This window comes from Ipomoea nil, unplaced genomic scaffold, assembly GCF_001879475.1.
Source record: "Ipomoea nil cultivar Tokyo-kokei standard unplaced genomic scaffold, Asagao_1.1 scaffold3030, whole genome shotgun sequence".
Classification (NCBI taxonomy): Eukaryota; Viridiplantae; Streptophyta; class Magnoliopsida; order Solanales; family Convolvulaceae; genus Ipomoea; species Ipomoea nil.
In genome coordinates, this window is record NW_017619458.1 from 200,001 (window position 1) to 223,101 (window position 23,101).

Sequence of the window (23,101 nt, forward strand, 5' to 3'; positions counted from 1 at the left end):
TAGGTGAAAAATATGAGAATTATAAATTTGTAAAAAATTTCAAAAAGAAAGTGTATTTATTTATTTAAGGTATTGCCCTAATCAATTCATTATATTGGTATTCTTAATCAATTCATTATATTAATATTCCTAATTAATCTTATTCCTAATTAATTCATAATATTGATATTACTAAATTTCCATTTTTCATTTCTTACCAAATAAGCTTTATTAAGTATTTGACCAATAAAATATAAAATATTTAATTAATTTGACTACAAAAGTTTGGGCGGGAAAATGAAATAGGAGGATTTTACTCTTTTTTTTTTTTTTTTTTTTTTTTTTTTTTTTTTTTTTTTCAGATGAGGGGTATACCCGTGGTGATCTAAAATCACCCTAAATATGCATTCTAACACAAGGTCTATGCCGGCGATGCTTGATCCCGATCTGATCCCTCATGATACCATCCCGAACAGTTAGAGGCGGTTCGGTTAAAATTTGAGCCCCAATTGGGTGAGAAAGGGCCATCGTGGCTAAGTCATCGGCCACCAGGTTCTGTTCCCTGTAGACATGCTTATACTCGATTTCTTCCAGCTTCCCAGACTCTAGAATGCAGCGTCTCAACACGTTATTCCGGGGGCCAAGGTTTCTTTGCAGACCCTGGACCGTAGTTAGCGAGTCACTTTCAACAATCAGCCTTCTAGCTCCATGATCGCAAGCCAGCCGGATGCCTTGTAGCACTGCCCACGCTTCTGCCTCTTCCACACCACATCTCCCAATGTTGTGCGTGAATCCTCCTCTCCATAAGCCCCGCTCGTCTCGCAAGATGCCACCACACCCTGCTTGTCCATTCTGCTTCAAACATCCATCGACGTTAACCTTCAAACAACCTGCTTGCGGCTTCTCCCATGCAACAAAGCAATCAGCATCCTTCATTGAATCCTTTCCAGGTTGCCTGCACTTCGTGAACGCTTCTTTCACCTCCGTATCATATCTACGCAGCCACTCTTTCCGCTGGGATGACGAGGTCGATACTTGGTTGAAAACCTCATCGTTTCGCCATTTCCACAGCCACCAAAGGCGGATGCCAAACTTCTGTGGCCAATCTTCGTCGAACCCTATCTTTGTGTCTCCCCGGAGGTTGGCGGATAACCAGCGCGCCCAGTCCATTGTGTCAAGAACGGCCAAAGTTCTATCCGGAAGGACTGCCTCCCAAATTATATATATATATATATATATATATATATATATATATATATATATATATATAGATTTTCTTTTTTACCCCTAATTTTTTTTATCCTATATATAAATATATCCTATTTCACCACCATCGTCGCCACCAGCACCATCACCGCCGCCACCGCCGCCGCCACCACCAACACCATCACCACAACCGTCGCCGCCCCCACCACCACCGCCGCCCCCACCACTGCCACCGCCACCACCACCACTACCACCCCAACACTGCCACCACCATCACCACCACCGCCACCATTATCACCGTCGCCGCCGCCACCACCGCCACCAGAACCACCACCAAGCAGCACCACCGCCACAACCGTCGCCGCCCCCACCACCACTGCCACAACCGTCACCACCACCACCGTCGCCCCCACCACTGCCATCGCCACCACCACCACTACCACCCCAGCACCACCACCACAGCACCACCACCACAGCCGCCGCCGCCACCATCACCATCACCACCACCGCCACCACCATCGCCACCACCACCACCACCGCCGCCACAACCGTCGCCGCCCCCACCACCACTGCCACAACCGTCACCGTCACCACCACCACCACCCCCACCCCCACCACCATCACATATTTTTATAAGGGTATTTATGTCTTTTAAAACATATTTCATTTCTATTCCTTAAATCAACCAAACACTGTAATATAATTCCTAAAGTCTATTCCTTTCGCGAACCAAACAATATAATACAATTCCTATTCTATTCCTTGCATATTCCATTCCTTATGGAATAGCATTCCTATTACCTCAAAATTCATTCCGTGAACCAAACGTGCTGTAAATGTGTCCATAATTTTTGTTTGAAGATTGCACCTTTAATTTTGTCGTGTTAGAATGACATACAATCACTTAATAGTAGGGAAATTATCCCCTGTATGCTTTCCCTTTTCCTCTAAACCATTTGGTGTGCCATTTTAGCTTGGATATAGGATAAATTTGGCTTGCATTTGAACTAAAAATTGTTTAGGGTACGAGAATTCACATAGGTTCAAATAAATTGATAACATGTTTAAATCAAATAAAGATATGGTTTGAGATTATAAGAAATGAAATTGAATAAATTTGTAACCTATTTAAATATAAGTTGTAGGAGTATTTTAGAGCATGCACATCAATGCCCGCATTTTATTTGGTTTTTGGAACCGTGCATGCTAATATGGAGGAGAGAGAAGGCAAGAGAGAGAGAGAGAGAGAGAGAAAATGGGGTTGCCTTGCAAGGTTGGGTTATTTGTGGGCTCCACATGAATAGAGAAAAAACAAGAAAGGACGAAACTGTACTGTGCGCGTTTCGCGCACGGCATACGCCCAGATTCTAACGATGTCTTTATCACATCGCCTTGCTTCCTACTTAAGCTCAACCTTCAACAATCATGCTCTAGATTCTAACGATGTCTACACCACTACTTCCAGCCAAATAATCATCCATAGATTACAAGTCTCACAATCTTGGATTCACACAGGTAAGATTTTAGAATGTAAAATTCCACGCCCACAATAATGAAATTTCATGTGTGTGTGTGTGTGTGTTTTTTTTTTTTTTTTGTCACTACCCACAACCCACTTCAACCACAGCTAGAAAATTGTTTATGTTTGAAAATTTTGATTGCTAATTTGTTATATTTAGTTACAAGTTACAATGTTTGATTGTTAATTATTTTTTATGGGAGAAAATTTGATCGGTAAATGTTATTTTTATTGACAAGCTAAAATATTTTATTTATATTTATTTTTTATGCTGTAAAATTAAATCATTAATTATTATTGAATATTAGAAAATCGATCTAATCAATAATACAAAAGTAATGTAGAATAATGAACATTTTTATCTTTTTGTAAAAACTAATATCAAATCGAATTTGAGTAAAGTTATGGTAAAGTTGAATGAGTTATTGAGTATAAAATCAACGGACGCTATTTAGACTACTCGCACCATAAAAGTAATAATCTTAATGGCTTCCGTAGTTTTCAAACCCAATAGCCCTTTCAAGTGTTTTTCTTTTATTTAGGCAAGTCCTCCTAATCTTCAAAATGTTCATCTTATTATTAAATTTCCTAATTAAAATTTGATTAAATGAGTTTTATTATTAAATTTAATACTCAGTACTAATAATGTTAGAATCTTTTTATATAGTATTTTTGAAGTTTTCAATTCTATTCTTTTTATGAATATATGCATACAATGATGTTTATTACTTTATTACTTTAGATGTACATGCTAACTTTAGAAATTTTAATACAATTAATAATTTTAATTATTTTATATCAAACAATAAAATTTCTACCAAAAATGTATAATAATATTAAAATTACACACATATTTAACTCATAAAATATCAATTTAAGATTAGGCATGCAACTTTAAATTTAATAGAAGTCACCTAAAAGTTTAAAATTACATGATTTGACTTTTTGTTCGTGTATCTTGTAAGGAAGGGGTTTATTACTTTATTCCCCTTCTATGAGTTGTTATTTTGGCTCTTAAAGGGAGGCCAACATATTATTATATTTTAACCCAGGGTGGTAGCTCAGATGGTAAATGAGCTCTCTTCGTGGGGAAGAATTTTGGGATAACTTGGGTTCGATTCTCACAAGTGAAGATTCCCCCCGAACCAGCTCCCAACCTCTCGAAGCGAATGGGGATTAGTCGGGTGGACCTGGACCGTTGGTTAAAGTACCGGTGGTTTACACCTAAAAAAAAACATATTATTGGTTAAAGTACCTACGAAGTCAGAAAGACTCGGGTGGTTTATACCTAAAAAAAAAAACATATTATTAGTTAAAGTACCTACGAAGTTTTTGTACTATAGTATTTTGTTTAACTAGTATTTTCACTCGTGCGATGCACGAAATGGATTTGTTGTAATATATTAAGAATATTTGAATCGATATATAATTATTTAAATTAGAACATCAAATATTATATAGTGCAATTAAAGTTATGGTTTGGATCGTTTATGTATTTTGATGTTATCATTGCTTGAATTTCCAGTCAATTAATCAATTAGAATATCAACTGCAGTGATATTTTTACTTAATTTTCGTTCCATTTTTAATTGATGATGTAGATATTATTATTGAAATATTTCTTTTCCATTTTAATTTACCTTTACTATTGTTTAAAATATGCATTTACTATTGATGATATGAAATATTATAATTGAAATATTTTCGTCTAATTTTAAATTTTTGTTCCATTTTTAATTAAAATGCAATGATCTGACCATTTCTTTCTTTATTTTAGTCAATTATGGTTCATTTTTTATTTGCAGTCAATTATTAATATTCATTTCCTTTTATATTTTTAGTTAATTAGTGATATTAAATTCATTTTCAGTCAATTATTCTTTTTATTTTCAGACAATTAATCAATTATAATATAGATGCAGTGACATTTTTATTTGATGTGTAGAATATTATTATTAAATATTTCTGTTCCATTTTTAATTTTTTTTCCATTTTAATTTACCTTTACTATTTTTTAATATTTTCGTTCCATTTTTAATTTTCAGTCAATTAGTAATATTTATTTTATTTTCCAATTTACATAATTCTCGTTCCATTTTTAATTGATGATGTAGAATATTATTGTGATATATTTCTATTTCTTTTTTAGTTTACGTTACTTTTTTATTTTACCTTTACTATTTACTATTGTTTGGGTGGAAAATCAAGTAAATAGGATTTTGTTTTTAATTATAGTATAGATATAGATATAAATTATTTATTTATTTATTATTATTCTTGTTGTTGTTGTTGTTGTTGTTAGTTAGTTAGTTAGTTAGTTAGTTAGTTACTATTAAGTTAATGTCGTTTCCTTTTGATATTTTTCCTTTTCTATTGTTTGGGAAGAAGTGTTTGAGCAAGAATGAAAGAAAGATTTTTTTTTTTTTTTTAAATAATAAGTATAGATAGATTATTAGCTTAGTTATCATAATAATTATAGTCAATTATACTAAAGGTGCGTTTGGAAACCCAAAAAATGATTTCAGAAATCATTTTCTGGGTGTTCAATGTTTGGCTTGAGTAGGTCAATTGTACCCGCACCCAACGGGGAACCCGATTCCCCGCCCCTACGAGGACGGGGATGGGGAAAGAAATAGGGGATTGGGGATGGGGGCAATTTTGAATTCCCCGCCAAGGACGGGGGCGGGGATAGGGAGTACTCTCCTCTCCCCACCCCGACCCGTCCCACACACACACACACACACACACACACACACACACACACACACACACACACACACACACACACACACACACACATATATATATATATATATATATATATATATATATATATATATATATATATATATATATATATCTGTGTGTGTGTAGCCACACAACACACACATATGTAGTACTTTGTATACAATATATATAATTTTAGAAGCATTCTTGTCATTGTATGTCATACTTATGAAATGCATATTTAAATAACATGTTTAATTTTTTTTATAACTTTCCACCACAGTTTCCATTGCTTCAATTTCATCTTTTACATCAAAGGCTTCAGTATTATGTCCATGCTTCCCCTCCAAGAGGGCTTGCACCCTAATCATGGTGTCATAAATGATTATTGCAAAGTCATCATCGTTGTCCCTACTTTCTTTGACACTATTGCACCAAGCATCTATGTCCACTCTATCAATTTTCTCCTTTTCCATGGACTTTTTGCTATCACTTGCACACATTTTCTCAATAAGTTGGCACATTTTTTGTCCTGATAAAGCCTTCAATTTCTCAGAGCTAGGTGTACCCTGAATCTCTCTTGCCATTTCTGCAAATGATAGAGCAGGTCCCTCATCTTCCACAGGGGCTTGGACTTTCACAACTTCATCTTGCTTCTTTCTAGCCTTAGAAAAATCTATTAACCCCCTTACTGCTGATTTAACATCATCATATTCCAAAATCAGGCCTGTGCTTGGCTGAGGGCTAGTTGTGGTCCCCAGTCCAGCTTCAGCTAAGACAGATTCCTCAACTTTTACTACACTCCCCTTTTTGATTTCAAGTGAGCTATTCTTCTCAGGTTTTGATACACTCATAGGACTACCCATCTCCTCAAGCAAGCTTATGAACTTTTCATGTATAAATTAATAAATTAATAAATTAATTTTAGAAAAATTAAAATAAGAAGATACTAAGACTTTTTATATAAGAACCTTTTGGCTTCTCAATACTCGCCCACATTGATGGGCAAGAAATTATGTTTAGAAGAGGAGCATTCTCTTATATAAAAGAGCTCAAAAGCTCCTCTTTTCAAATATTTTCGATGTGAGATCAAAATGATGGCACACTATTTACAAAGAGTAGCCTCTGTGGCTCCGCTTTGTCTTTTTTTTATTTAAAAAAATAATTTTATTTTGTCTATAGTTTTGTTTTGGTTATTATTATATTATTAATTATTAATTAATATCATTATTATTGTAATTTTATTTTATTATTACACAATAATAATAATAATAATAATAATAATAATAATAATAATAATAATAATAATAATAATAATAATAATAATAATAATAATAATAATATAAATTTCCTTTTAGCTATACACTTATTGTTACATAATTGTAATTATACTATTATTATGGTAATGATTAGTTTGATTACCATAATAATTATTACTCCATTATAATATTATTTATTGTAATTATTAGATTAATTACCATAATAATTATTAGATTCATATAGTAATAATTTGGGAGATATAAAAAAAGCTTTTTTTATATATAAAAATTAAAATATTGAAGTAAACAATTTTACACATGTTCTTGTTTATTTTCCAAAAAATGAACCAAAAACAGAAAGACATTTTCTGAAAAATGAATTAAAATACACAAAGACAATTTTCTGTTGTGCACCCAAACATTGAAAAGAAAAATATTTTATGAAAAATAGCACATTTTTCAGAAATTATTTTCCTACTATCCAAACAAAACTTTAATATCCATACAATTAATTTGTTAATTGCCATAATAATTATTAGATAATATACATTTGCGTTAATCTTTCCCAAACCTCCTAATAATAAATTAAAAAAAAAAAACTAAAATAAGAAGTTATTAAACTAAAGCTTCTTATTAAGAGCCTTTTGGCTTCTCAATACTTGCCCACATTGATGGGCAAGCAATTATGTTTGTAAGAAGAGCATTGCTCCTCTTATATAGAGGACCTCAAGAGCTCATCTTTTCAAACATTTTCAATGTGGAATCAAAATGATCCCACATTATTTACAAAGGAGAGCCTTTTATCTTCTTCTTCTTATTTTTTTTTAATTTTAATTTTATTTTGTATGTAGTTTTGTTTGGATTATTATTATTATTATTGTAATTTTATTTTATTATTACATAGAATTTTTATTATACTTGAACACTATATATATATATATATATATATATATATATATATATATATATATATAATTATTACGTTTTATTCTATGTTATAATTCTTACGTTAATATTCTTATTGTTATTATTAACACTTGATTACTTTTAGATATTATAATTACCACTTATATTATTATTATTATTATTATTATTATTACTATTTTCTTGTCAAGTTCTGTTAGTATATAATGACCATGAGGCACAATAATAATATAACAATAATTAAATATTCTCGTATTCTCTATTACTCAGATTTAGATTTAGATAATCATTGCTATCAATAATTATGAAAATTCAAAAACATAAACTTTATCCTATTTTTTAAAATGAAATTTGGTGTGGTACTTTATTTTGGAATAAAATACAAAAATATTTTCAAACTTTTTATTATGAAGTTAATGAATTGTTTTATTACTTTTTACAATCGTTGTATAATTTTTTTTTATATAATTTTAGTCAAAAAAAATGATTATATTAACATGAAGCACGGAATTATTTATTCTTAAAATGAGTAATTGTCCCATTGTTCATACATTACAACGATAGAACATTCTTCTATGATTATATTAGCAAGAGGTCTAGAATGATTAGCATGATCTCTTTCCATTTTTCTTTTAAGAAAATAGGCGCAAAGACGAAAAAGCAGTTTAGCTTATATAGATTTTGCAAAAGGGATTTACCAGGCAATACAAGGCAACTGCTCTGATACCACTTGTTGGTCCCGGTAGGGTCGAAAGAGAGTCTAGAGGAGAGGGGGGGGGGGGGGGGGGGTGAATAGACTCTGATCGATTTTTCAAAGTTACTCCTTTTCGGAGTGATGCACAGCGGAATAAAGGTTTCGACTTAATTATACTTTGCACACTTTTGTTAGAGGCTCTTAACATTTGGTCGATATGATATGCAATGCACGAAAGGTAAAGAGCAGTATTTAAAGAGATAGAGAGAGAGATTTTTATAGTGGTTCGGCTGTCACAACTTGTGAAAGGGTTTGCACCATCACTCCTAATACAAACTACTTCAAGCTGGCTTCCTTGATCACCAAGCCGGACAGCGGAAGAGTTGAGTGTTGGAAGGGGGGTGATGTTGTGTTTCTTGATGGACAATTTTAATATAGTCCTCGCAAGTGCACGAGTCAATTGTAGTAGTAGCGTGCTTTTAGAAAGGGTCGAACCCACAGGGAGTTGATACAAATGCAATTTAATTACTTAAAAGAGTGAAAAGAGAAAATAAAGTTGAAAATTGCAATGAAATTAAATCGAATCGAATGAGAACAACTTAGGAAAACATACTAATCAAAAGTCGAGGAAACATAATTGACAATTAGAATGGATTAATTAAATTACTAGTAGAAAATGACAGTAGGAAAATAATTGAATAACCTCAAAATGAAATAGCAAGAGATTGAATAAATACTAAGAACATAAATCAATTGATGCACAATTTAATAACTTGATAATAACTAATTAAACAATTTAAAGGTTCAAAACTAATTAAGAATCAAATGCAAAATAATTAAAATTCAAGAAGATAAACGAATGAATAATTGAATCAAAACTTAAGACGGTGAACGAGTAAATTACCTCGAACAAAAATATTAACTAAACAATTAAATTAAAAAGGTCTAAGAATGCATTTGAAAATCAATAACTAAAATCATAATTAAAATCAAACTAATGATAACATAAACAAACAAAAATCAAAACAATAATAACAGAAGCAAACCACGTGACATCAACTTCCAAAACACAAAGTAAATTAAGAAATATAAAGAATGAAAGAGATCGAGGAATTGCTGACTGCCGTATAGAACTGCGAATACCAAAGAAATATCTAAACAAATTGGAATTCTTTGTTGATAAACTAGAATGCTCTGCTACACACCGAAACAAATTACCATCGCCCAGGTTGCTGCCGAATTGAGAAGAAGCTGCCAATCGAACGAATTTTTGGTGCGGAAGAAATCTGGCCACTGCCGACGGGATTAATTTGTTATGGCCAACCTTCTTTTATCGCCTCCGATCCGGAACTGATCCGGAGTGAAAATTGGTGATGCCTTCTCTGATTTTGCCTGCATTTATACTACTTGAACTCCAATAATTTTCCCAAGTTCTGCGTTCCTCCATGGCTTTGCGTCGCTGTGATAGCCGAAGCTATCTTCTTTCTTGGGTGATGTTGACGGCTTCTACACCGCTGCGCAAAAAAACTTTGACCAATGTGAAAATGATTGTTTTTTTTACTAATTATTAAATCACATCTTATTTAAGACTTAAATAAATTAGAGTCCAAATATAACTATGCTACACATATTAAAACTCTATCCTAAATATGTACTACTACTACTACTAAATTAAATTGTGGTATGAAATTATTGAGCTGACAAATTTTTAATAACAAAACTAATTTAATAATTAAAACGACCTAAAATTAAACAATATTAATAAAAACTACTTATAACAAAAATAAATAAAAATAGATATAAAATTAATTAACTTTTACAATTTAACTATAAAAGATTATTAAAAATAATAATACAAATATTGTTTATCATTTCTCCAACAGGTTGAAGCCTTGTCTTGATATCTGGATGAATCTTCACTTTGAAAAGATGCAAGACTTCTTCAACTTTTGTGAAGTGTGGATGATGGATGAGCCTTTTGAAAACTTCACAAATACACTGGTTATGAAAAGCTTTTAGAGATGAAACTCTTTGAAAAACTTTTCTTTGGATAGCAATAGTTGAATAACCACCACCTTCTTCAATGGTGAAGAGAGGTATTTATAGGAGGGGAAAAATTCATCCATTGGAGGGAGATGAAAATTTCAAACCTATTAATCAGTATGTATTGACCAGTGGGCACAGAGCATTTAATGTGCTTGTACTATGTGCCGTTGGTATCAATAATTATGAATATAAAGTTAAAAAAAGTATGAATATATAGCTTTATAATTATGAACATATAGTTCAGTAATTATGAACATAGAACCGTGCCACAGCATAACGACTGAATAAAGTGGCGTACATACTTTTCATCCACAATAATGAAATCATTGATTTTTTTTTTTTTTAATTTCCATTTGTTGTTGAGGCAAATTGTTTTGAGAGTTTGTCAATGACAGTTGCTGTCAATAGAGGATGATAACAAATAATTCAAAATATAAGATTACAATAGATATTGTTATAATAATATAGTAAAAATTAATTTACAAGTTTTCGATAAAAGCATAAATGAAATATTAAGTTTTGTTCTCAACTACTTCTCAATAATCAAAAGCAGATTAATTAAACGGAAAAAAAACAGAACTTAAATTTATTTATTTTTTAATGAAAGAAAATCAAATAATTTTCAAAGTTCCTGATTTATAATCATTCAATGCTATGTATTTAGTCGAGCTAATTATTTGACCAAGGTTTATTTTAAATTTTATATTATATTTTTTAATACATTTTAATATATTTGTAGTATATGTTTAACACTTATGCTAACTCTAATTGTGATGGGGTTCAAACCTAAGACATTTCTTATCGAAATTAGTGAGTAAGTTAAGAATAATAAATAGTTAATGAAATATTCCGTTAATAAAGTTTATACTAACGGAATTTAAGGTTATTTATGGAAAAAAAATAATATAATAAAGGGTAAATAAGGAAAATTATTAAAAATACTTAAATCAAAATAATATGAACCATTCATTTTAAGAAACAATTACCACCGACATTTTTTTTATTCCAGTTAAGGGCCTAACATTATTGGCTCTTATTAGAATTGTAGATTTCAATTAATTTTATATCAAACTGTTGGTCCCGAAAGGGTGGCGAGAAGTCTAGAGGGGGGGGGGGGGGGTGAATAGACTTCTCTAACTTTTTAGACTTTCTTCGAAAACACACAAGGCAAATAACACTTTGGTAATTTCAACTCTAAGTAACAAGCATTAACAAGATAAACAACTTAGAGTGTGCAGCGGAATAAGTAGCAATAAAGTGTTATGCTTAATAGTGTGGTGCTCAAAGAGAGATTCTAAACATGCAACACGTTAGAAACACTTGATATGGTTCAAGGATGATGTACGCAAAGTTTGGCTTGCATGCAAACGTGGGAACTATAAAACCCAGAAAGATAAAGATATGCGATAAATCGTAATCGGGTTAGTTCGCAGTTAGAATAAGCATGCACAAAAAATATGAGCAGTATGTAAATAGAGAGAGATTTATAGTGTTTCAGATGTGGTGTAATCCTCCTAGTCCACTCTTCTCCTTTCACTTCAAGGAGGAAATTCACTATTCTTCGATCACCCAGATACAATAGTGAATAAGTGTCCACCGACACTTCTCCGAGTGCTTCGCACAAAGCTACACTCCTCCAAGGTTTTTCGCAAGCTCCTCTTGTTACTCCGCCTTCCCGAGTACTTCGCACCAAGCTGTACTCCTACACCACGAGAACTACGCACAAAGCTACGTCCTCACAGGGTTTTCACAAGCTCCTCTTGTTACTCTGCCCTTTGCACCGAGTGCTACGCACAAAGCTACACTCAACCAGGGTTTTTTACTCTTTCTAGTTACTCCGCCCTCTTTCTACACTCAGTAGAGAAATCTACAAAGAGATAAAATTTTTCTCTCACTCAGACTTGAATTTAATCGTGTATAGCTCAATATATTGCTTCTTGGCTGATATGAATATTGCTTGTTTTTTTTTTGCTTGTATATCTCAATTTTTCAGCCGTGTTCAAGTCGTGCTTGTCTTCAAGTCTGCTTGGACAATTTATAGCTAGTGAAAGCTATTTGCCCGTTGATCAACTTTCGATCTCGATCGTCCATTTTGAATTGTAGTTGATCAAAAGATATTGTCAACTTGATCTGAAATATTAGGTAGATGTCATTTCTCCTTTTGTCAGATGATTTGAATAATTTGCCCGTTGCCGTGTCTTGAGTTTTGTAGCCTCCAAAATTTGAATAAGTTCGGCGCGGCAAGCTTGATATTTCTTGTCCTTCATAAATGCTCTGACATGTCAAGTTGATCAAATAATTTATCTGCTGATTCTTGCTTGAGTATAAAACAATTTCTCCGCGAATCAGCCTTCTTCGAGCGTCTCCGGTTCCACCGTAAAAACTTGATGTTCAGATGAAAATATATCAGATATTTTCTCCTTCATGATCCTTGTAAAATAATATACTTGAACCTCTGTAAAAACTTCATAGTTTGTTCATGGTGAGATGCTCTGTTTCGATTTTAAGTTTGGTCCACCATACTTGGTGTGTTTCTCCATCTGGTGCATGGCTCTTGTGAGACCTAGTCTCCCATACGGTTTGGACTAGTCTCTCATACGGTGGAGCTAGTCTCCCAAGCAAGGTAAAAATGCTTCACTTAAGATTTGAACTTAGGATCATTTGGCATAACTCACACACATTTCTTCCAACTCCTCTAGCATGGTTCTTGGTAACTTATCCGCATCATAATTCTGTTAAGCTATAATCCCGCTTAACTTCTTCAAATAAATTATGATCTTCCAGACTTGTACATGGGTTGCATGATATGGGTGCACCATGCTCCGTAGACTTAAACTGACTCAAATAGAATAAAAATGGGGACTACTTGATTTTTCAAGAATACATTCGGCTCATCAAAATTTACAAATTATTCCTAACACAAACAATAAATGTTCTACCAAAAATGTTTAATAAGGTTCAAATTATACAGAAAATTAACTAATAAAAAATCAATTTAAGATTTTGTATGCAAATTTTAATTTAAAAGAGGTGTCATAAAAGTTTAAAAGTACATACATTATTTGACTCTTTGTTCATGTATCTTGTAAGGATGGAGTTTATTCACCTTCTATGAGTTGTTATTTTGGCTTTTAAAGGAATGCCAACACATTTTATATCTTTCTTCTTTTTTTTTTTGGTTAATAAAATGGTTTGTTTTGTTTTAAATTAAATATTAAAAAAGAATTTTTGATTTGTTTCTCTATATGCTCAATTATTAATCTATACTATCCATACTATCTATAAAAACAAAATCGTGAACTTTAACTTCCCGCCCAATTTCTAAAAAAATCTCGCTTTCTAATAAAATATATTGTTTTCTACTTTCCTATTCGTACTATAATTCTAGGTTAAAATTCCTATTCTAATCTCAACCTATCTATAAAAACAAAATCATGAACTTTAACTTCCCGCCCAAATCCTAAAAAATCTCGCTTTCTAATAAAATATATTGTTTTCTACTTTCCTATTCGTACTATAATTCTAGGTTAAAATTCATATTCTAATATTATAAAATATAAAATAGTGTAATACAATTCCTAATAGAATATATTGTTTCCTACCTTCCTATTTGTACTATAATTCTACATTAAAATTCCTATACGTAATACAATAGGACAAACTATCTATATATCTATACTATACTAGTTTTTCTATGCGCTTTGCGCGAATAGGATAATGCCCAATGATTCTTTTTAAATAAGTATTTCAAAGTATATCAATGCAATATTATATAGAAGATGTTCATGCATAGGTAAATAAATGTTGAATTTGTTTGTTTAAATCAGTAATTTAAAGTATATAAATGCAAGATACTATATGAGAGATTGATTATGTATAACTGTCACAAAAATAAATGGAATAAGGTTCAAATTGGCATTAAACGTAACCTGAAAATGTAATTAGGTCACTGAACGAAATAATTTTTAATAAATTTTGATAATAAATTTTTAAAAAATTAAAAAAATTTTAAAAATCACGGGTGGTCGTCGGCTACCCCGTCTGTTTTATTTTTATTTTTTATTTTTTATTTTTTTATTTCAAATTTTTCAATTTTTTCTAAAAAATTATTGTTAAAATTTATTAAAAATTATTTAAAATGCCAACTCAGCTGTCACGTAAGTAGGTAACCTGCTACGATTGATAATAACCTTTTATCCGGTGAAATTGCATACATTTGGAGTGTTCAGTGGCTTAATTGCACGTTTTTGAGTGTTCGGAGGCCTAATTGCATTTTCATGTTACGTTCAGTGACCAATTTGACCCTTATTCCAAATAAATGTTTGCAACTTTGTAATAACGCTAGTCTAAATACTTAGTCTAAAAGCGATAGTCTAAATAAATACAACTTTTGGTTTAAATTTCTCTAATTCTCGTTTGGGTAGCATTGTCATTGTCTTCATCTTCAGTACACGTTATTTTTTTTTTTTTTTGGTAGTATGTCATGTGCAATTAGGTTATTGTTAGTAGCATAGAGGGATTCATCATGTAATGAGATTATGGTGTAGGAAGCATTAGATTTGCCTTGTTGTGTATATGACTGGGATTTTAGTTGTGTTATGAATTCTTTATCTTACAAGCACATGTTGATATTTGATAGTGGTAGTTTAATTTCACATACATGTTTCATGTGTTGTGAGATGTGTGTCATAAGTTATCATGTGAAAGTATTGAACAAAATATTAATATTTATTATATTTGTAAAAAATACTTGGTAAATAAATAAATAAATAAATAAATAAATAAATAAATAAATAAATAAATATATATATATATATATATATATATATATATATATATATATATATATATATATATATATATATATATATATATATATATATATATATATATAGGGAGGCCTTCAAGTAAGAACCCTTGGTTAGGTAGGAACATAAGAACTAATCTAAGCCATAAAAATTAATGCAATCAATGGTCTAGATAAATTAATCATTTTTATGTAGATCTTTAACATAATTAATTATAAAGGATACTAGTGTAATTTTGTCCAATATCCAATTATAAACTAATATTATATTTGGATTCTTTCCAAGATTTTAGGATGACAAGATAAGAAAGGACTCCAATTGTTTTGTGAATCACCAATTCACCGTTTGTGTGATTTGCAATAGAGAAGGGCGTCCACCGTCGTCTGACTTCCAAGATAAACGCAGACCACCAATCATCGACGGCTACTGCTGAAGGATGGCTAGCGACGACAGTGAATGTAAGACAAATATTTGACCCCATACACATGTGCGTACTTCCAGTAGGAATATAATTGGATACATCCATTCGTATTGTTGTTTTCATGAATTAATTGGTACAGAATTTGTGGTGGACAATATGGCACAAGCAACACAATCTAAGTGCACACCCAAATATTAACCCTTGTCATACACACACTGATTCTGAATGTAATGGCACACAGTGCGTCACCCAAGTGCACAACCCCTCCTGGTTCATACGGGGTAATGAGTGTGCCACAGAAACCCTGTGTACAGTCACACACCCCATTCTCTGTAGTCGTGATTTTTGTGTGTGCACTTATGAGGTAATGAATGTGCCACACAGGCCATAAGAGCTATGCGCTCATGCACCTCGGTACAAATATTTGTGCCACATAGCTTAACCATATTCTGAGCAAATAGCTTAACCATATTATGAGCAAATAATGAGTTCAATGTTTCACAGGAAGTTCATCATGGTGTTTACTGAATATTTCACCTTGCTTTTGCGGGTCTACATCATCACCCAACATCGAAGTTCACCCCCCCCCCCCCCCCCCCATTTCAAATAACAAAGGGTCAAGAAAGCGCATGAAATCATTGAAAGAGATTGCATCAGAACAAGCTGCTAAGGGAATAAAAAAGTTGATGATAGCCGAAACTATCTCCTTCACCAGAAGCCGGCCTAAAGCTTAGTTTTTGCAATTTCTACAGCATTATACCTTATAATACTGCTACCCAAAAGCTATTTGTAAATTCTTTATTACTCTGTTTGTGCATGAATAAATGTATAGCAGCTTGACTAAACATACTTATTTATGAAAGTGGGTTTAATTGTATGTATAATAATGTTGTAGAATGTGCGTCTAAAAAGACATAGTACCAGTGAGTGTGCACCTGGGTCAAACTGCGTGTGCCATTATGTGTAGAGCTAGAGTGTCCCTGACTAAGCGTGCACTTAGGTTTATCTGTGTGTGCTTTAGTGTGCAAATATTCTAAGAGATCAAATCCACGGAAACTAGGATGATGGTATACCTTTCGGTGTGCACTTTCGTGAAAATGGTTGTGCCATAACGTACTGACTAAGAACGGTTGGAAAGACGAAACTGGAGTTAGTGTGCCCCTGGGTTATACTGTGTGTGCCAAAGTGTGCAGTGGTACTAACAGATTGAAGCCTAAAAAACTAGGAGGATGTGCTGCACTATAGTGTGCAACTAGGTTTCCCGTTAGTGTGCCCCTAGGTTATACTTTGTGTGCCAAAGTGTGCAGTGGTACTGACAAATTGAAGCCTCAAAAACTAGGAGGATGTGCTGCACTATGGTGTGCACCTAGGTTTCCCGTGTGTGCCATACTATGTGTAATGAGTTACTACACGAAAAGGCGTACAAGAAGTTGGTGTGAATGTGGGTTACAACATGTGTGCCATGATGTGTAGTATTATTTAGACCATGTACTTGCGTGCACTTATATTGATCTGGGTGTGCCATAATCTGAAGAATTATTTTGATCTTTTTATGGCACGCACTTATGTTAATCTTTATTAAGTGCTACAATTATAATAGAACATGAGTGTTCCATAACGTACGGAAAGAGCGGCACTTATGTGGATCTTTGTGTGTCATAATATGTAGAAATATTTTGACCTTGTACAAGGATGCACTTCTGTTGATCTTGGTGTGCCATTATGCACAAAAATTCTAATAGATTAAATACACGCAAACCATGATGATGTTTTACACTTTTATGTGCACTTTGGTAAAAATGACGGTGCCATAATGTAGAACATGAGAGTGCCATTACGTATGAAAAGAGCGTTTTGATGAACATGCGAAAAACAAGTAAAAAGTGTAACTCAACCAAGGATTAGCTATCAAATATCATAATAAGAATACATAAATTTACCCAAGTGAACTTAAGTAAAGTACTGATTAACTAGCTCCAAATGATCACACGTAGCTAGCTTTGTTCTAGGGCATCACGGTATTCAACCGCGCTGCGAATGTTCTTGAAATGTTGTTAATCCACCTCATGGTATTCAATAGCACTACGTGTGTTCTTGGAATGGTGTGAGTTACATTCAACGGTCAAAATCTGATGCATACAAGTCAACCTCAACAAATCAAGCCCCCTAGTATCACTCTTCTGCAAATCACAATCACATTGGTTCATTGATTGCCCCAAGAAGGTCCCCATGGCAAAAATGCCACAATCTACCTTATTACGTGCATCGCGCCAACACATCTACATCCTTCTAGTAATAACCTTTCGAATGGCCGCCCCACACCGTTCATCAACCACATCATCAAGGAACACAAACAACAAATCTTTCTAGCAAAGGGCGTAAAACGATACAAAAGATTAGAATTTGTAAAAACAACAAACCAAACATTATGGATATAAAGGATGGATGAGAATTTAGAAAACAACTGCGTGTGCACATATGTATAACTGTTTGTGCCATAAAGTGCAACAATACTGGTAAAAATACTCAAAAAAAAAAAAAAACACGTGAACCCTAAACTGGAAGACAGATAAAATGATCAAAACTAAGCACAATTATATACCCAGAGTGTACACACGGTGTAACTCATATGCACACCACTTCTTTTACGCCTATTCATAGACACAATAACTGTGCACATAATGACACACACAGTGTTACCCAAGTGCACACCATAGACTTACACATCAAGCAGGTTCCATTATGTTGATCTGTGTGTACCATTATGTGCAAAAAATAACGCAGAAGAAGGGAGGGAACAATAATTCTATTTCAATTGTTGGTGCTTATTTTCAGTCATAACCATCAGTTAAGAAACTATCTAAACTAAAATAACATAGAAAGATTTTATCGGATCTTCCAAATTAAAATAACATACAAGCTAATTGTGCAGTAGTGTAGTACACTATGCAGATGAAACGAATGATAGAATTGTATAAATATGTGAGGTTCATGAATGATTTTTTGTTTTATTTGTTTAGTGATGCAATAATACTGGTAAAAATACTAAAAAAAAAAAAAAAAAAAAAAAAAAAACAAGAAATACCTAAAACAAGTCAAAATCGAATAAGCAAAAAAAAAAAAAAATAAAATAAAATAAAAACCACTATAGCCACCATTGATAAACACAACCCCAAACCCACAGCCACAAACCCTACACAACTACACCCCAGAATAGATGAATTCCAAAACCATTAAAAGAAACAAGGCAAAAACGCAAAAGAAAAAAAAAAACCTACCTAGAACGGACGCCCTTGTCACTATGCTAGAGCACTTCGGATTTCGACCACCAACTCCGGTCATCTACCTGAGAACAAATGCAGCAAACCGGGAGAGATTACAGAGGAAACGTCGTGCAGCAGTCGACAATGCGAAGGAGTCCAATTGAGTTTGAAATTAGCGACTAACTGAGAGGATAAGCCGAGAATAACGCGGGTGCACCCTTCGATCTGCTATTGGACTACCTAAACTACCCCTAATTTCCATTAATAAAATCTTTTAGCGTAAAAAAACATACTAAAACTACTAAAAATATGGACCATTGATTTATCTTGATAAAAGACTAAGATTAGTTCTTAGGTTCCTACCTAAAGATTGGTTCTTATATGAATCTAAATCTATATATATATATATATATATATATATATAACATATTTTGTATTATAACTTTGATATTTAATTACAAGATAATGTAAAAAGAAGACAATAGATAATGTAGTGAATATAATAAATTAATAAATTAATAAATTTGAAGCTAAGGAATCTTTGAATTGTATAAAATAATGATAATATAACTAATAAATTATATCTCTTTTTAATTTTTTTTATAATGAATAATTCATTTTAAATAGAGGCATTATAGACATCTAATTCTAAATTAATTAAATGCATATGTTCCTCCCAAATGCTCTGTCGGGCCGGGGTGTGGGGGCCCTTAGGGTTGGGGTTCAGCCTTTTGAAAGAATTAAATGCATATGTATTATTTTTTATTGTAGTTACTAATTTATTTTTTATATAATTTAATAAGAGCAATAAAGTGACGTACATACTTTTCATCCACAATAATGAAATCATTGATTTTTTAATTTCCATTTATTGTTGAGACAAATTGTTTTGAGAGTTTGTCAATAACAATTACTATCAATAGAGGATGGTAATAAATAATTCGTAATATAAGGTTACAATATATATTGTTATAATAATATAGTAAAAATTAACTTTTAAATTTCAATTCTTTAGAAGTTTTCACGCATTGATAAAAGCATAATTGAAATATTAAGTTTTGTTATCAATAATCAAAATAAGATTAATTAAACGAAAAAAAAAACTTAACTTAAATTTATTTATTTTTTAAAATGAAAGAAAATCAAATGATTTTCAAAGTTCCTGGTTTATAATCATTGAATGCTATGTATTTAGATGGGCTAATTATTTGACAAAAGTTTATATTAAATTTTATATTATATATTTTAATACTTTGTAACATATTCGTAGTATATGTTTAACAATTATGCCAACTCTACTTGGGATGTGGTTCGACCCTAAGATATCTCTTATAGAAATTAATGAGTAAGTTAAGAATAATAAATAGTTAACGGAATATTCCGTTAAGAAAGTTTATACTAATGGAATTTAAGGTTATTTAAGGGAAGAAAATAATATAATAAAGGGTAAATAAGGAAAATCATTAAGAAATACTAAAATCAAAATAATATGAACCATTCATTTTAAGAAACAATTAGGACCGACATTTTTTTATTCCAGTTAAGGGCCTAACATTATTGCCTCTTATTAAAATTGTACATTGTAGATGTAGATATTATTAAATGTAAAATCCTCCCTCTAGCATTTTCCCGCCCAAACTCATTGTATTGGTCAAATTATTCAATTATGGTAAACTATGGAATAATTAATGATGGTAATAGAAATTATAGAAGAATATAGAAAACAAGAATATTTAATTATGGTTATATTATTATTGTGCCTCACGGAATAGAATACAAGAATATTTAATTATGGTTATATTCTTCCAAAAGGTTGAAACCCCCCCCCCCCCCCCCCCCCTAACTTTGAGAGGTTGCTCCCACACCGCCGCTGGTGAGACTCAATCCCTGGTCATTCTTCCAAACTTTCACCTCTATGACCAATTGAGCTACCCATGCGGGCTTAATTATGGTTATATTATTATTGTGCCTCACGATCATTATAAACAAATAGAACAAAACTATATACAAAATAAAATTTAAATTTAAAAAAAAAAACAAAACAAAACAAAAAAAAAAAGGGAGCCAGGGGCTCCCATTTGTAAATGATGTGGGATCATTTCGAAAATGTTTGGAAAAAGGAGCACTTGAGCTCCTCTATATAAGTGGAGCAATGCTCTTCTTCCAAACACAATTGCTTGCCCTTCAACGTGGACAAGTATTGAGAAGTCAAAAGACTCTTATTTTAATGACTTCTTATTTTAGTTTTTTTTTTTTTTTCAGAAAATATTTTTCTTTTTAATGTTCAGCTACATAGCAGAAAATTGTCTAAAAGAAAATTTATATAATAATAATAATAATAATTATTATTATTATTATTATCAAATGTAATAATCTATACTATATACAAACAAAATCCTGAACTTTAAATTTTCGCCCAATTCCTAACAAATCTCGCTTTCTAATAAAATATATTGTTTTCTACTTTCCTATTCGTACTATAATTCTAGGTTAAAATTCATATTCTAATATTATAAAATAGTGTAATACAATTCCGAATAGAATATATTGTTTCCTACTTTCCTATTCGTATTATAAATTTATAATTACATTAAAATTCCTATTCTTAATACAATAGGACGATATATATATATATATATATATATATATATATATATATATATATATATATATATATATATATATATATATATATATAATTAAAAGTAAAATCTTTCTTCTTGCATTTTTCCGCATTATGATATGGGATCATTTTGATCCAATATTGAAAACGTTTGGAAAGAGAAGCTTTTGAGCTCCTCTACATAAGAGGAGCATTGCTCCTCTTCCAAACATAATTGTTTGCCCATCAACGGGAGCAAGTATTAAGAAGCCAAAAGGCTTTTATTTAAGAAGTGTTAGTTAATGGCTTCGTATTTTAGTTTTTTTTTTTTACAGAAAATATTTTTCTTTTTAGTGTTTGGCTGCACAACAAAAAATTATCTATAAGAAAATTTATATTTATATTTATATTTATATTATTATTATTGTTATTATTATTATATTTATTATTATTATTTTATTATTATTATTATTTTTATTATGTAATACTGTAATAATAAAATAAAATAACAATAATAATATAATAATAATAATCAAAACAAATAAAATTAAAAAAAAAACGACAAAGGAGAGGCACGCTGGCTACCCTTTGTAAATGGTATGGGATCATATTGATCCCACATCGAAAATGTTTGGAAAAAGGAGCTCTTGGGCTCCTCTATATAAGCGGAGCAATGCTCTTCTTCAAAACAAAATTGCTTGCCCTTCAACATTGACAAGTATTGAGAAGTCAAAAGCCTCTTATTTAAGAAGTCTTAGCTTAATGGCTTCTTATTTTAGTTTTTTTTTTTTTTTTTCAGAAAACATTTTCCTTTTCTATATTCGGCTGCACGACAGAAAATTGTCTAAAAGAACATTTATATTATTATTATTATTATTATTATTATTATTATTATTATTATGTAATAATAAAATAAAATTAGAATAATATTAATATTAATTAATAATATAATAATAATCAAAACAAAACTATATGCAAAATAAAATCTATACTATATATAAAAACAAAATCCTGAACTTTAACTTCATGCCCAATTCCTAAAAAGTCTCACTATCTAATAAAATATATTTTTTTCTACTTTCCTATTCGTACTATAATTCTAGGTTTAAATTCTGATTCTAATATTATAAATAGTGCAATACAATTCCTAATAGAATATATTAGTTACTAGTTTCCAATTCGTACTACAATTCTACATTAAAATTCATATTCGTAATAAAATAGAAGAATATATTATATCTGGCACTACAAATACTCCCAGCGTAAATATATTCTATTTGGCAATACAAATACTAAATGTGTAACTCTTTGAACGCACAAAAAAATCTCGCAGTAAATATACAAGAAATGAAAAACCCAACAATATTGTAGTTTTGGCGATATGAAAACAAATCCTGAACTTTGTTATTTGCTTTTCATTATTTATAAATAAACTAATTTGTTATTTTTTGTTTCTTTTTTTTTTATTTGTTAAATTTTGTAATATATTAGTCAATATATACTAATATGAATATCTAATGAATTGATACCACAAATTAAAGTCAATATGTACTTAAAAAGAGAAAATGAATATTCAACAAAATCCGGAACATTAAATTCCCGTCTAATTCCTAAAAAATCTCGCTTTCTAATAAAATATATTGTTTTCTACGT

General features: G+C 31.4%; 1 long non-coding RNA gene across 1 annotated transcript in view; it reads left to right on the plus strand.

Moving 5' to 3' along the window:
• The window catches only part of LOC109163616, a 10,482-nt gene extending 366 nt beyond the window's left edge, over positions 1-10,116 (plus strand). Inside the window, exons 2-3 of the long non-coding RNA XR_002051302.1 lie at positions 8,692-8,697; positions 10,106-10,116. This is a non-coding gene — a long non-coding RNA (uncharacterized LOC109163616). The remainder of the gene's footprint in view (positions 1-8,691; positions 8,698-10,105) is intronic.
• The last annotated feature ends 12,985 nt before the right edge of the window (positions 10,117-23,101 follow it).